Source organism: Diceros bicornis, chromosome 5, assembly GCF_020826845.1.
Source record: "Diceros bicornis minor isolate mBicDic1 chromosome 5, mDicBic1.mat.cur, whole genome shotgun sequence".
Classification (NCBI taxonomy): Eukaryota; Metazoa; Chordata; class Mammalia; order Perissodactyla; family Rhinocerotidae; genus Diceros; species Diceros bicornis.
Window position 1 is genome coordinate 87,395,626 of NC_080744.1, and position 14,257 is coordinate 87,409,882.

The 14,257-nt window shown below is 44.5% G+C and overlaps 1 long non-coding RNA gene across 1 annotated transcript in view; it reads right to left on the minus strand.

Annotated features, from left to right (window-relative positions):
- Positions 1-6,614: 6,614 nt before the first annotated feature.
- The window catches only part of LOC131406412 (uncharacterized), an 80,649-nt gene continuing 73,006 nt past the window's right edge, over positions 6,615-14,257 (minus strand). Inside the window, exon 7 of the long non-coding RNA XR_009220135.1 lies at positions 6,615-8,723. This is a non-coding gene — a long non-coding RNA (uncharacterized LOC131406412). The remainder of the gene's footprint in view (positions 8,724-14,257) is intronic.

Genomic DNA, 14,257 nt, shown 5'->3' on the forward strand with positions numbered 1-14,257 from the left:
GGGTGGGGGCAGGTGCCATCCCCATCCCCGGGACAACAGCTGGTTGGCGCTGCAGCCCTCGCAGGCCTGGGCACCAGCCTTTGCCCACTTTCCCCCTCCTGGGCAGAGGACCTCATCTTTCAAATCTCAATCCCTTTTCTCTACCTAAAAAAACCCTTCCCATAAAAGAGACCATCCCTGAGCCTGAGAATCCAGCAAAGGGTGGGATTTTCTCTCTCCCCACATGCTCACTGCTCCTTTGAGCTCTCCTCCCCCAACCAAGGACTGCTCAGAAATCTTCCTATGCAGCTGCATGTCCCGTTCCTCACTCCTTTGGAAAAATCTCTCCCCTTCCTTATCCTCCCCTCTCCTTTCCTCTGCTTTCTTCTTTCATGAGATGCGGTGCACTAAAAAGGATGATATTGATCCTGCTCCTCACTCATATACTCTTATTTTCCTTGGCATACATCCACACCCCACCCAGGCCACAATGCCCTAGGAAATACTCAGCGTTGGGCCAGGGACTGTTCCCAAGGGCATCAGGACATTTCCTGCCATGGCTAGAGCCCTGGACCAACGTTCCTTCTAGAAGGCTGCGGGCCCTTGCTGTTGACATTCCTCTATTCTCGATCTTCTTTCAAAACCTGTTTATGTGTCTGCAACCCAGGGCACAACGAGAATTTTAGTAATCAGATGGAGTCTCTCATATAATCACATTTCTAAATGTTACATTTTTCTATATGTCAAGTTGAAATAAATCCCACAGGCACTCCAGAAGAATCTCTGTAATCCCTCACACTATCATCACAAACATTGACTAAGCACCATGCCCACCTGTGAGAATTCACAGAAGGGCCTCTCTGAGAAGTCAAATTGCTCATCACACCAGTAGAGAAACTCTGGAATTACTAAGGAGTGAGGGTGGGGGTTGTAGTCACATTTTAAATCTGTCATCAGTAGTTAAAAACCTTAATTGGGCTTAGTTTAGCAAATCAAGTGCTTGTATTCCAAGCATGCACTATGGACTAAGTGCCATTTTACATTTTGAAAAGAATGAGTCCTTTAACATGGGAGTGAGTGTGTGTGTACGCATGTGTGAGGACAAAGAGTCATAACTGTAAGATTGAATACACACGTTTTCACCTGCCATCCAGAAATGTTCTGGCAGAGGGAGGGGGTAGAGCGAGCTCTCCTCTACTTATTTCAGTGTTTTCTTCTCATGGTCTATTAGTGTTCTCTTTTCGCCTTAAGGATGATGGGAATAAAGAGGAACTGTTCAGTCCTTTGATATTTCAGGCCCGTGAACAAAGGCCCAGCCACATCTCCCAGAGCTGATCCAGTGGCATGATTTGTCCTAATGCCAACATTAGGGCTCCTTCCAGGAGGGCGGAGGGCACTGCAGGCCTCCACTTTCCCCAGGAAGGCAGCCCTCCCTCTTCCCTGCTGGTCCTGGCTCTCTGGCCACTCAACTCTGGGACAGCCTCCAGGTCCAGGGCACTCTGGGACCCAGGTTATTGATGGAGTTGCTTTTGGCAATTAAAGGTGGGGTAGGAATAGGAGAGAGGGAGGTAGAGGCAGAATGAAGAGACCTGGAAGAAGGTACTCTTTTGGATGAGTTCCAACTCCCCCAGGCTGATACACCTCAACCATACACCTCTGTTCATGACTTGCTCTTTCCAAAGCAAAATATCATGGAGGTGGGGCCTTATGTGTCTTTTCCTATGAACTTGACTTTGATGATGAGTGTTGGTTCTCCTTTCAAGCCTGGGCCTCCGTGGTCTAATGCTGGAAGTCTCACCTCCAGCATCTGGTCATAAAACACTCAATAACTAGAGCCTTCCTCCTGCCCACTTGGAGGGAAGGTTCTACAGAAGCGCTTCCAAGCAAATGGTAAAAAGCCTGCAAAACAAGCAGCAGAAGCTGCTGCTAGTAATGAGAAGACACTCAGCGCTCAGCTCCATGTCCAGCTTTCGGATTCTGGGTCTTCTCGAGTCAGGCACCTGCAGCGGCCTTTCTAGAAAAGAACTCATGCTGCTTTCCCCCAAGCACTCTGCCATACACGTCTCTCAGGATTGTTTTTACATCCAGATAGGCCAAAGGAAGGAATCAGCTCGACCTCTAAAGGCCTGATGACACATGCTCAAAGATCCTGTGCCTCATCATTAACCTCTGAACAAGGAAGGTGACGACACCATAGGTATACACAGAAGAGTCTCAGAAAGAAGGAACTCAGCAGCCTGGATCTTCCTTAGCACATTATGTAGGGTTTAGGGTGCAAAATACTTCAAGCTGTGTTGGAAGTTTTATTTTTGCCAGAGTAGCTGAGGGAAAAAAATGAAAATCAGAAACTCTGGGTCCCTTTTCCTCTAATGTGAATTAGAGAGTTTGGGGTCTTGATGATCTCTGGGTTCCCCCTCACCCCAACACCCAGACTATGAGAATGCTTCCCTGTGGGGACTCAGCCTGGCCTCCCTCCCTCCACATGGGGATTATCAGACCCGCCACAGCAGCAGGCACATCAGCATCGTGCCCCACGGTCAGGGCCAAATGCTGCTCTTCACTTTAAAACTCTATATTTAAAAATGCATTTATTGAATACTCATCATGGGCCAGGCACAGGGATGGGAAGTGGATCGGACCAGAGTCCCTGCCCCCAAGGAGTCCACAGTCTAATAGTGAAGAGGCAGGAACAGGAGGATTTAAGGAAAATCTATCCATCTCATAGCGGCCAACCCAAGCCAGAGAGCAGCATCCCCCTCTCCAAATTAGCAGGTGACTGAGAACAGCTGGGATCCTGAAGGGAGGTTTTGGGAAAAACCATTCCTTTCATAAACCCCTTTGCCATTTGCTGTGAACTACATAAAGGTGTATACTCAAGTCTTAAGATTTTGGCTGATTAGAATGTTTTCAGTAAAGAGAAAGAGAACTTAGATTTAATAGTGAAATATAATTGAATAGCTTGACTCAATTACCTTTTGCTTTTCCTAGAGAACAAAACAGTGCACAAGCAGCAGTTGTCTTTTTGCACCAAGGATGAGAACAAAAGAAAGCTTGAGCAGTGCGGGTTGTATTGGAACCAGCTCACTAAGCACTGTTACTCATGAACCATGTTGAATGGGGGCAAGAATGCTTATGCAGAACATTATAAGGAATTTATCCCTAGCTCTGAAAACAGGGTTTAGAGGTAAATTCATACGAAATGAGGGAAAAGTTGGCATCTTAAGAAGGCAAAGGCTTTACTTGCTTCTTTTGGATTAAAATCTTAAGACGCCAGTCATAAATGATTCTGATACATGAGTGATGGCTTCTGCCCCACGTTCAAGGATGCCTATCAGGACAGGGATCACAGACCTTAAGAGTTATAAATGTTTTTGCTGTTTTTTTATTATTTCTATTCACATCCATCCAACGAAGGTGTTAGACTTTATTTCAGAATCCTGAAGATAGAACCAGGAAGTTCAAAGACCTGCCTGCCCCCACGCCAATGCTGCACACCTTCTATTGCCTCCCAGTCTCCACCTTTCCACTTCTGCCTCAGAGTTTGCCTCTGATCTGCTCCACGAGAGCCTCCAACAAGCTTTAGGGTTCTTCCCTCCTCACTAGGACAGAGATGTTTGTTTCCAATCCTTCTCTGGGACATTTTCCACTCAGAACCTTTTCCCAACTCACTGTCCTGGCTGCCCGGTTAATCTTCTCCAGGGTCTTCCTTCCTCTACCCTCTTCCTTAGTCCAATTTCCTGACAACCAGAGGCCAGTATGCCACTGCCTCTGGTACCAGCCTGGCCTCTCATCTCTGCCCCTCCCAGAGCCTGAGTTCCAGGAGCCTTTCTCCCTTCCTCTCCTGCATGTAGCCATCAGTCACAACAAGGCTGCTGCCTGGGAGGCCTCTAGTGTGACCCCCGAGCATAGGGCAGAGTCTCAAGAGTCGGTCTTATGAAAAATGCAAGACGCCTTCTTCTGGAAGCCATCTCTCTCCCCATCTTTATTTCCAAATGATGCAAAACATCCCCCACAGGGTCCTCTTTGCCCAACCTCCTGGCTCTGCAACTAGGCCCTATTCTGACTGCCCTCTCTGTCTGGCCAGGCCTCCCCCTGCTCAGCAACACAAACTTTGGAAAAGCATCTCTCTGGTCATTCAAGAGGAAGAACTCATGACAGCCCCCACCTATGGGAGTCTTGCACATGTGCCTCCTCTTTCTAGAATGAAGGGGAAATAAGAAGACAGTCCCATCTGAGACACTATTGCCTTCTCCTGGCAACATGTAATGGTAACCATTAGCTGATGATGCTTCTCTGATGAAACCGGGTCTCAGTAGGCAAAGACGCTCTATCACAGGGAGGACCCAGCAGTCACCAGTCAAAAGGCCCTGCTGAGGACCTACAAATGCCTTAAGATCGAGGATGGATAATGCCCCCCACAGGGTGCATAGAGAGGATTCAGTGTGCTGGGATAAATGATAGTGCAGGTGGAACACAGCGCCTTGGAAAGGGTTTAGTGCAGCGATAGAAAAAGAAAACAGAAAGCCAGCTCACAAAAGAGGGCTTCCTTTTATGCAGAAAGGAGTCTATCACAGAACAGAGAACAGAAACTAGAAGAGCAGTCTCAGCATCTCCATCTTTCTCACTCTGGGCTTGCAGGTCTTCGCTGAGGCCCCCTTTGCCTGCAACTTCAGCTCCCTTCTGCGCGGAGGATCTGTGTTGATTCATGGCTGCTTATTTCCACATTGGCGGCCTTGGGGAGGTCCTGGTGCAATCTCTACTCTCGCAGACTGCAGAACACAGCAACGTCTAACCATGCTCTCTGTATTTCTCAAATCGAATTCTCTAGTGAGAGGCTCTGAGCATCTGTGCCACCTGACAGAGTCCTTACCGCCTTGGGATCAAATGTCCACCCCAGCCCAATCTGTTGGGGACAGGAGAAAACAGGATCACCTGGTAGGAATGAAGTCCAAATGGTGAAACCAGGAAGAGAGTTTGGAGACAAGAGTTCACAATTGGCATGATGGAGGCAGAAGTATATGTAAATTCCTGAGTGCCCTGCCCACATAAGGACCGAGCAGAGCAGCGTGGCAGAAGTCGCAGGCAGGGTCTCGAAAAAGGAGGAGCCAACAGGATGAACTACCATCAACAAATCAAGGAGCCTGAGGGCCAAGAAAAAGCCTTAAAGACTTGGCCCAGAGAAAGTCTTGGTGGTCCCCGATTGCCGCAGGCAGAAGCAGCAAAGGGAAAGAGGAACAGAGAGGCCAGCCACCTGGGCAGAGACCATGTGAAGACAGGAAGGAAGGGGTGACTTGAGAGGATGAATGAGAACTTTCTCAAGAAAGAGGGAATGGGAATGAAGACGGGAGGTGTAGGAGGCCAGGACCTCCCAGCATTCCCTCTGTCCGAGAGGGCAAAGTGTCTGCGGGGGCAGGGATGGGTTTTAGATTTGAACCTCAGTTCTGCAACTAACTAACTATATGGCTCCACTCTGTGCCTCAGTTTCCTCTTCTGTAAAGCAAACGTGGTCCATATTTCACAGGGGTAGTATGAGGATCATATATGTCCCTTGCTTGGCCTACACTGCGTTCGCGATAAGGGCTCAATAAATGGGGCCTATTAATAGTCCAGAAGCTTCCCCTACGTGAGGAGAAGCGATTCCCTCCTCTCGGGACACATCACCCGCACTGATTTTTTTCTCAGACCTTACCAAACTCTGCCTCAGGTTTCAGTTATTTAGGTGCTCTCCCAGCTCCCCATCTAGCTGGACTGGGCAGAAGGGCCCCATCCTGTCAGCCATGCCACCCATAGCCAGTGGCACAGGGTCAGGCACAGAGCAGATGCTTAGTACACTTAGACACTGGCCCAGCCATAGAAAGTAATTTGGATGGGGAATTGAGGGAGCCACCTTCTGAGCCCCAGCTTTGCCCAGTCACCAGTCATCTGCCTGCTCCAAGTCAAGGGACGCCACATCAATGGGCCTCAGTGTCCTTGTCTGTGAAATGGGAGATATGGTCTTCGAGTTCTCTAGAGGCCTCTCTTGGAAAAGAAGCTGAATTTTTTTTTTAAAGGAAAAACAAGACTCATTTTCTTCTGGATTTAATAAACTGAGAAGTGTAGAAAGGTATGCCCACATAAATATCTGTTTCTAAGGTGTCATGAGGTTGCCAGAAGTGGTGAATTTGACCCCAAGTAGCTCCCTCAGAGCTCAGAGTGGCTCTATAGTTCAAAAAAAGAAAAAAAAAAAAGCTATTCTCCTGAAGCAGGATATGGTACTCTAGATCCAGAGGGGGAAAATTCAGAAGTGAAACTGGCTGTTTCTTTCTCTCCACTCTCCACTCATTACTTTCTTGGTGAGCCAAATCACAGTGCCCTGGCCTCACCCACCATGCAAACCTCTGCGTGGGAAGGTACACTTTAAATTCCATATAGCCTAGGCCGAGGCTGAAAACTGGGTTCACAAATTTCAACTCAACTAATTGCTATGCCCCCTCCTTGAAGAGGCCTTGCCTGGGCAGAGCGAATCTTTGCCCTCCTTGCCTCCCCTTTCCCGGCCATGCTCTAGTCCACGATGCAGGGCCTGGTGTTCTGGCTACATGGGCTGGCACGTCTGCTGCCTTCGCTAGACTGTGAGCTCCTTGAAGGCAGGGACTCCCTCCAGCAAGGATGCACATTTTCAGACAGCTGACCTATAGATAACTATTTGAGTCATGGTCTAACTCGGTAATCAGCTTTCGGAAATAGTAGAGTTGTTCCACTCACAGAACTAAAGGACACAGACAAACAAGAAGATCTGATGAGTGAAGACTATGAGTTAATTGGGGCACTGAGTTTCATGTGTCAACTGAAAGGGTCCAGCTAGGTGAAAGAGCCTGGAGATACAGGCCTAGAACTCAAGCAAGCAGGTGGGAATACGTTTGGGGGAACCAATGTAATAGAGCTAAGCACCATGGGCATGTATGAGATGAGCCTAGGAGAGAAGGGTGGCCAGGGCACTGAGGCAGTGATTCTGGAGAAGTCCATCTCTTAGAGGACAAGCAGCTTGGCTTAGAAGAGCAGAGAAGCAGAGGGAGAACCAGAAGTATCACCGAAGAAAAGAGAGGACGGAGTTTCAAGAAAGAACAGGTTGGAAATTGAGTCAGGGTCTTTAACAGAGTAGTTTTGAGAGAGACGTAGTGGGCAAAGGCAGAACAGAAGCAATTAAGGAAGCAGTACTAGTGGTCAAGTTCTCCTTACGAACTGGAGTGAGGAAATGCATTGAGGAATGATAACAATACAATGAGGAAAATGGATGCAGCAAAGATTTCTTGTAAACAAACAAACAAAAAAAACAAAGTTCATGAGCCTTAGCACGCCCTCTGTTATTTTTCTTTTTCAGAGTGAAAGTAAGATTTTCCACATTCTAATCAAGTTTTAACCAGGAGACAAGGGGTCAAGGATTTCCAAGATTCCTTTGAACGCCTCATTGGCCAGCCCCCTCTCCTTCAAGTATGCTATTTATCCTATGGGAGGATGGCAAAAGTGAGAAATTCCAGCATGGAAAATCTCCTCAATAGGACAAGTTGGAACCCAAACGCCCCCCTGGGCTTTATGTCTGTTGCATGGAGCACAGGAAGTGTGGGTTCTACTTGAGACTAAAATGGGAAAGTTGCCTTCCCCAAATCACAAGCTTAAACTACATATACAGACCAAAAGATAACCTCCCATGTCCCAAGGGCCCTGCTTCCTCTCTATTGGGTCTGCTCAGAGGACTGGGTAAGGAGCACCCAAGGACATGCAGATGGCTGCACAGTACCTGACCTCCAGGAGTTTGCAGTCTAGTGTGCATGCAGTCCCTATAAGGCCACGCAAAAGCTCCAAGGTTACCTTGATTTTTGGGAATCATCTAGAGCTGAACTTGGGGACACTGGACCTACCAATTGCTAGCCTTGAGTAAGAAACATAAACTCCCTGGGCCTGTTTCTTTGCCTATAAAACAGGAAGAATTTTTCATGTCTTTTTGTGAGGACTGGAATATACTAAGAGCACATGGCACGGTGGCTGGCATACACACTGAATGAAGAGTCACCCTCATCACTACAGATGCAATGTGGCAATGGGCTTCACACCAAATCTAGCAAGGGTGGCAGGGAAAATGGAAAGGGCTTCTTGGAGAAAGTGGAAATTAAAATTAGCCTTAAAACATAAACAGGGTTTTACCTAAACAACATGAATCATCTATTCATCCATCTATTCATTCATTCATTCAACAAACATTTTTGGAGTGCCTAGAATGCACCAGGTGCATTAGGAACATTCACAGGGAGTCTTTCATTTAATCTCACACGTTATGCAAGTGTTCACACTAAGGCTTGGGTACTTGGTCCGAGTAATACAGCTAAGCAACCACAGTTTTCCAATCAGGAATCATAAAACAAGCCAAAGCTTCAAGCTTGGGCAATTCCTATTTCCCTTTTTCTTATACGTATCACAAATACCATAGAGAAATGATCTGTGGCATGAATCTCTAGAGCCAATCAGAGTTTTTCTTAGTGGGATTTTTTCCTTTTCAGCTGCTCTGGCTTTTCATAAAGAATCAAGTGCCTACACATTGTAGAATTTCTGCTTAAAATAAAACTTCTCTCCTTCTAATGTATAATACCTTTTAACATAATGCTTGAGATGTTCCTTTGTTTAGCATCCACTCCAGAAGTGCTCTTCGCTCTCCACGGGGAGCTTATTCTTCACGGCGAGGGAACAGCTGATGAGTTTGGGGATGGCGATGACTTGGCGTGGGAAGGAGGGAGAAGGATTACATTAGAGCCTTTTTTTTTTTCTTTTTGCTGGCCAGAACCTCACTTTTGAGAATAAAATTTAAGTACTTATGACATTTATTCGACTGTTTTGTTCTTTGTGATCTAGTCTCATATGCCCATTTTTCTAATTTCTCTGCAAAATTCAAGCACATGCTTTTTCACCCATGGTCCTCCCTACTCTAAGAGAAAGCTAGCAGGTAGCCCATCCCAACCGCAGTGGAAGTTGCAGCTAAAATTCTTGCAAAGCAAAAGGGTAGAAGCTGCTCAAGGTCCTCAATCTGTTGAACCCAAACCCAGGAATTTGAAGGATCCTCAAGCATCGACCCATCTCTCTCTGGAATTCTTTGCCTGTGAAAATCCCATGTCCTACTCAGAGAGAAAAGGGTAGGTCCTGTCTCCTCACTTCTTGTAGGACCTGGAAGAGCTGGACTGATACTTTTGTTAACTGTGGAGCTACTTTCCCTGTGGCTGAATTGTATCACCCATCGTTGTGAGTGGCTTGATTCCCTCTACAAAACGGAGCCACACTGACAGCTACAGGTAGCTGGCCAGAAAGGGAGCCTATGTACTAATTGTCTTTAGAGAACTTTCTGGTGGATAAAGCACTTTTAAAGCAATAATTGAGACATATTTTTAGTCTTCCTTGTGAATCATAATAATGGCTACTTCTTACCATGCCAGGTGCTGCTCTTGGTGTTTCTTAATGTATTTATTCACATAATCTACAAAACAACTATTAAAAACCTTGCTACTCAAAGTGTGGTCTGTGAATCAGCAGCATCACCATCACCCAGAGGCTGCATCATTAGAGATGCACAATCGCAAGCTCCACCATAGGCCAACTAAACACGCATCTGCATTTTAACAAGCATATTTCAGTTTGAGACATGATGCTCTAGTTACTGCTATTTCCCCCATTTTGTAAATAATGAAATCAAGGCACATAGAGGCTAGATAACTTGCACAAGAATATGCAGATAGTCAGTGGCAGAGCCAGGATTCACACCCAAGAAGTCAGGGGTGAGAGCCAACGGTCTTCACACTATACAACACTGACTAACATTTAATCACCACCTAAATATCTTCCCAGAGTAATTTCTCATTCCCAGCCCCTATCATGAGTCTGAGCCCCCTCCTCGCTGCTGCCAGTGTCTATCCAAAACACTGATCTCATCGTACTTCCCTGCATAGCATATTCAGTGTCTCCCCAAGAGGTGCAAGATCGAGTCTAAATCGTTTTTCATAGAGGACAAGACCTCTGACAATATGGCCCCAGGCAACCTTACCAACTTCATCTTTCAGTTCTCCCTGCCTCCTGACTCATGTCCCCCAAACTCAGAACACCTTTGCATCCTCTCACAGGCTGGGTGTGCCATCTACCTGGAATGCTCCTTCTTCATCTAGCAAAAACCAAGTCTTCCTCTAAATCCAAGCCCAAGTGTCAAAATTTCAACATGGAAGCATTTCCCAGCTCCCTTGGCCAACTTCCATCATCTCAGGCCCTCTGCTCTCATAGCATCTAGTTCCTACCACTTTGGTAAATCTTATATGTGGATATGGATGAATGTCTCTCCTACAACTCCAAAATGTGATCTCCATGTTAAGAGGTCACACCATATGTGTTTTGGAGCCCACTGAGCCCACCACAGTGGCGAGAGCTTCTGCTGTGAGTCAATGAAATGTGTGGGCTGCCTTATCAATGAATGAGGAGAAGAGGGCATTTTATACAATGAACCCTCTGTTTGGGTAGAGACAAAGCACCACCTTCCAGATTGTGTTTTCACTCTAATGGGCCTTGGAAAAAGTAGCCCAGACTACTTAATGAAGAGCCTCATCTTAAAGGGTACCAACTTCTCCACCGAGCTTTAGAGTGGAGGTTGGAGAGTACAGTTTTGCACCCACAGCCATTCTTGTATCATGATACTTGAGGGAATTCTCACACTGTCCCTTTAGACTGCAATGTTCTGTGAGCTAAAAATGATATCATGTATGAAGCTAACACCCAGGCGATTTGGCATGGCACAATCTCACCCTTCAGGATGGAGAAGAAATTATTTCAGTTGTTCATATTTGTGAGTCACCAGTTACTCCAAGGTACATTTCCTTTTACTAAATTTCAACATCTTATGCCAAATCAACTTGTCCTTTAAGATAGGCTTTTGGGAACTACAGGCACTTTTGGAAGCTGTCCTGAAGACAAAACCCAACTTCTGGACCATTCCACTTGCGTGGCAGTATTTGTTTTTGAAAAATCTCAGATGCCATCACTTTCTCCAAAATATTCAAAGAAAAGTCAAAAAATAAGCCAAAAGTCAAAAAAGAGTCTGCGTCAGAAGAGGCAGCCTGAGGAACTTCTCCATTTTTTCTTTATAACTAGAGAATACGCCTATTTGGAGAGGATCTCCATCTTAAGTGTTGTAAATGCCATTTTAATTACCTTTGAATTTTCAAGATTTTGTAATATTCACATGAGGCCTCGAAAAAAGGTGATCCTGGAGGATATGCAAGACCTATTTCTACTCCTCATCTTCTACTGTCTAGAGACAGTAGGAATGGTCTATGAGTGTCTATCATGGAACAATCATTTGTCCAATGGCACTCAGGGCCCTCCATGCTGTCGGCTCCAGTCTTGTATCTCACTAGCTCTCAACCTGTATGAAAACAAACTGAACAACTCACTCCAGACCTTTAACTGTGCTCTTCTGAGTCCTTGTATTGCTGCCTCACGCCTGCCCATTTGTCATTATTCTAAATCCAACTAGTGCCTCGAAATCTAGTTCCCCTGTTGGCACAGAGTAATCCAGCTGGAGATCTATGCCATGAAGGGCTACTCCCACCACGCCCACTGTGAAGCTCTCCCTGCTACTTCCCCCACCAGTAAAGAACTTTTGAAACTCAATCGTAATTGACATTTAACATACCTGACCACGTTTCCACCATCTTGATGGCAAGAACTAAATTATAATCCATTTGTTTCTTCCCACAATGCCTGGCACCCTAGCAAATACTCAATAAATATTTGTTGAATAAATTGCATGAATAAAGTTCCCTGCACTTGTATGAATACTACAAACATTATATGCAAACATATATGTTTATTTATATATATATAAAAATAAATATATACATAATCTTTCCTGAGTGCAAATTTAAATATTGCTGTATTAAAATGAGGGAAATTCAAACGAGTAAGAATATTGGTAAGAGTCTTATTCATAAAATCTTTTTCTGTTAATATTAGGAAAGTGTCAGTAGTTTCAAATAAAATGGTGCTTATATCACCCATGCAAAGACTATGGAACAGAAGGCAGAAAGACTGAGTAAGCCAGTGTTTTGTGGCACAAAGGTAGCTTTTAACCTCAACCACTCCTGCTGACACAATAGGAGGTGGGGGGGGAGGGGATTTATAGGGATATTGGAAATGCTATGGAGGAAAGGTTTTGAGTTTGAGTGGACAAGTCTTTTCCAGGCAGCTCTCAGACCAGAGGGTCTCCTCTTTTGTTTTCTTTTTCTTTTTTTCCTGCAAGATGACTATAAAGACTTTTTCAGCACCACAAGAAGCACCACAGTTAGAAGGGACTTGAAAAGCACCTTCCCACTCACTGGGGTCATCAAAGTCCCAACTCCCAAGGTACCACCAGGATGAAAATGTACAAAACAGCAATCAGCAATAGAAATAGCTATGAAAATAGATCCTGTGTTCTGGGTATCTGAACCCCAATGCCCCCATGCTTATAAAATTTTGAAAATTCGTTTTGAAAAATTTCAGCAGAAAGATGAGATCCCTTGCAGCATTCACCTTGTAAAGAGAAGCACACAGAGTGGTTAAGAGCTTGGAGACAGGCTGCCTGGGCTAGAATCTAGATTCTCCATTGACTGGCTGTGATTTTTAGCAAGTAACCTAGCCTCACCATGGCTGTTTCCTTCTCTGTAAAATGGGGATAATAATACCTTGTAAGGTTGCTTTGAGAATTAAATAGGTTAATATTGAGGAATAAGTGAGTTAACATTGTCAAGTGCTTAGAAACATACTTGGGACATTTTAAGCACTGTTGTTAAACAAAGAGCAATGTCCACTGCAGAAGTGACAAGTGTGAATCACAAAAAGATACAAAAACAAAGATATGATATCTTGTGTCTGTTCAAGTCTTTTGCCAATTTTCATTAGATTGTCTTTTAATTATTGATTTCTAAGAGTTCTTTATATATTCTATAGGCAAATCTTTTGTCAGATGCATGTATTTGAAATAAACACATTAAAAGACACTCAATATCATTAGTCATTAGGGAAATGCAAATTAGAACCACAATGAGGACACTTACACACGCACTAGAATGGCTAACTTTAAAAAGATAGATGACATCAAGTGTTGGGGAGCATGTGGAGTAGCTTCAACTCTTCAGTGCACTGCTGGTGGGAGTGTAAAATGATATGGCCATTTTGGAAAACAGTTTGGCAGTTGCCTATACAGCTAAACATTCACCTACCATATGAGTTACCCAAAAGAAATGAAAACATATGTTTACACAAAGACTTGTACAAAAATGTTCACTGCTGCTTTGTTCATAATAGCCAAACAGTGGAAACAACCCAAATGTCCATCAACAGGAGAATGGATAACAACTTGTGGTATATTGATACGATGGAATTGATAGGCACAATGACAAAGATGAATCTCACAGATATGTTGAGCAAAAGATGCCAGACACAGAAGAGTACATACTGTGTGCTTTCATTTATGTAAAGTTCAAGGACAGGCAAAACTAATCTATCCAGAAAGAGATCAGAAAGCAGTTATCTCTGGGAGGGAGGGGGGTTGATTGGAAAGGGCTAGAAAGGAACATTCTACGGCATTTAATAGTTCATGAATGGAAGGTTCAAAGGTTCTAACTGGGGGGTGTTTTTGTCCCTCAGAGAACATTTAGCAACATCAAGAGACATTTTGATTGTCATGCTTCTGGAATCTAGTCCATGGATGCTGTTAACTATCCTACAATGCACAGAACAGCTCCGCACGACAAAGAATGATCCAGCCCCACATGTCAATAGTGCAGAGGTTGAAAAATCCTGGTTTAGGGTGATGGACATGTTCTATATCTTGATTGGTTACATGGGTGTCAAACACCTTTGACAAAATCCATCAAACTGTGTATTTTCCTATTTGTAATTATATCTCAATTTAAAAAGGCACTGAACAAAATGAAGAAAAGAAAGGAACCAGACTAGGAAACAGATGTTCCCTTGGGCATATCTGGTTTCATTATTAACATCCTGAGGAAGAATTGTCAGTTTTACTACACCCATGCTGTACCTGTACCTATATTTTATGTATTTTGCTTCAGTTAACCATTAGTAAATGTATATAATTCATCTAGAGTGTGAGTTCATTTATTTTCCACTAGTCCTTTTGGATGATGCTACAGAATCCTGAGTTAACCACAGTTCTCTCTGGAGTTAAGAAGAGATCTTAGCCAGGAAGACTCCATCAACCTGGTGATAAAAA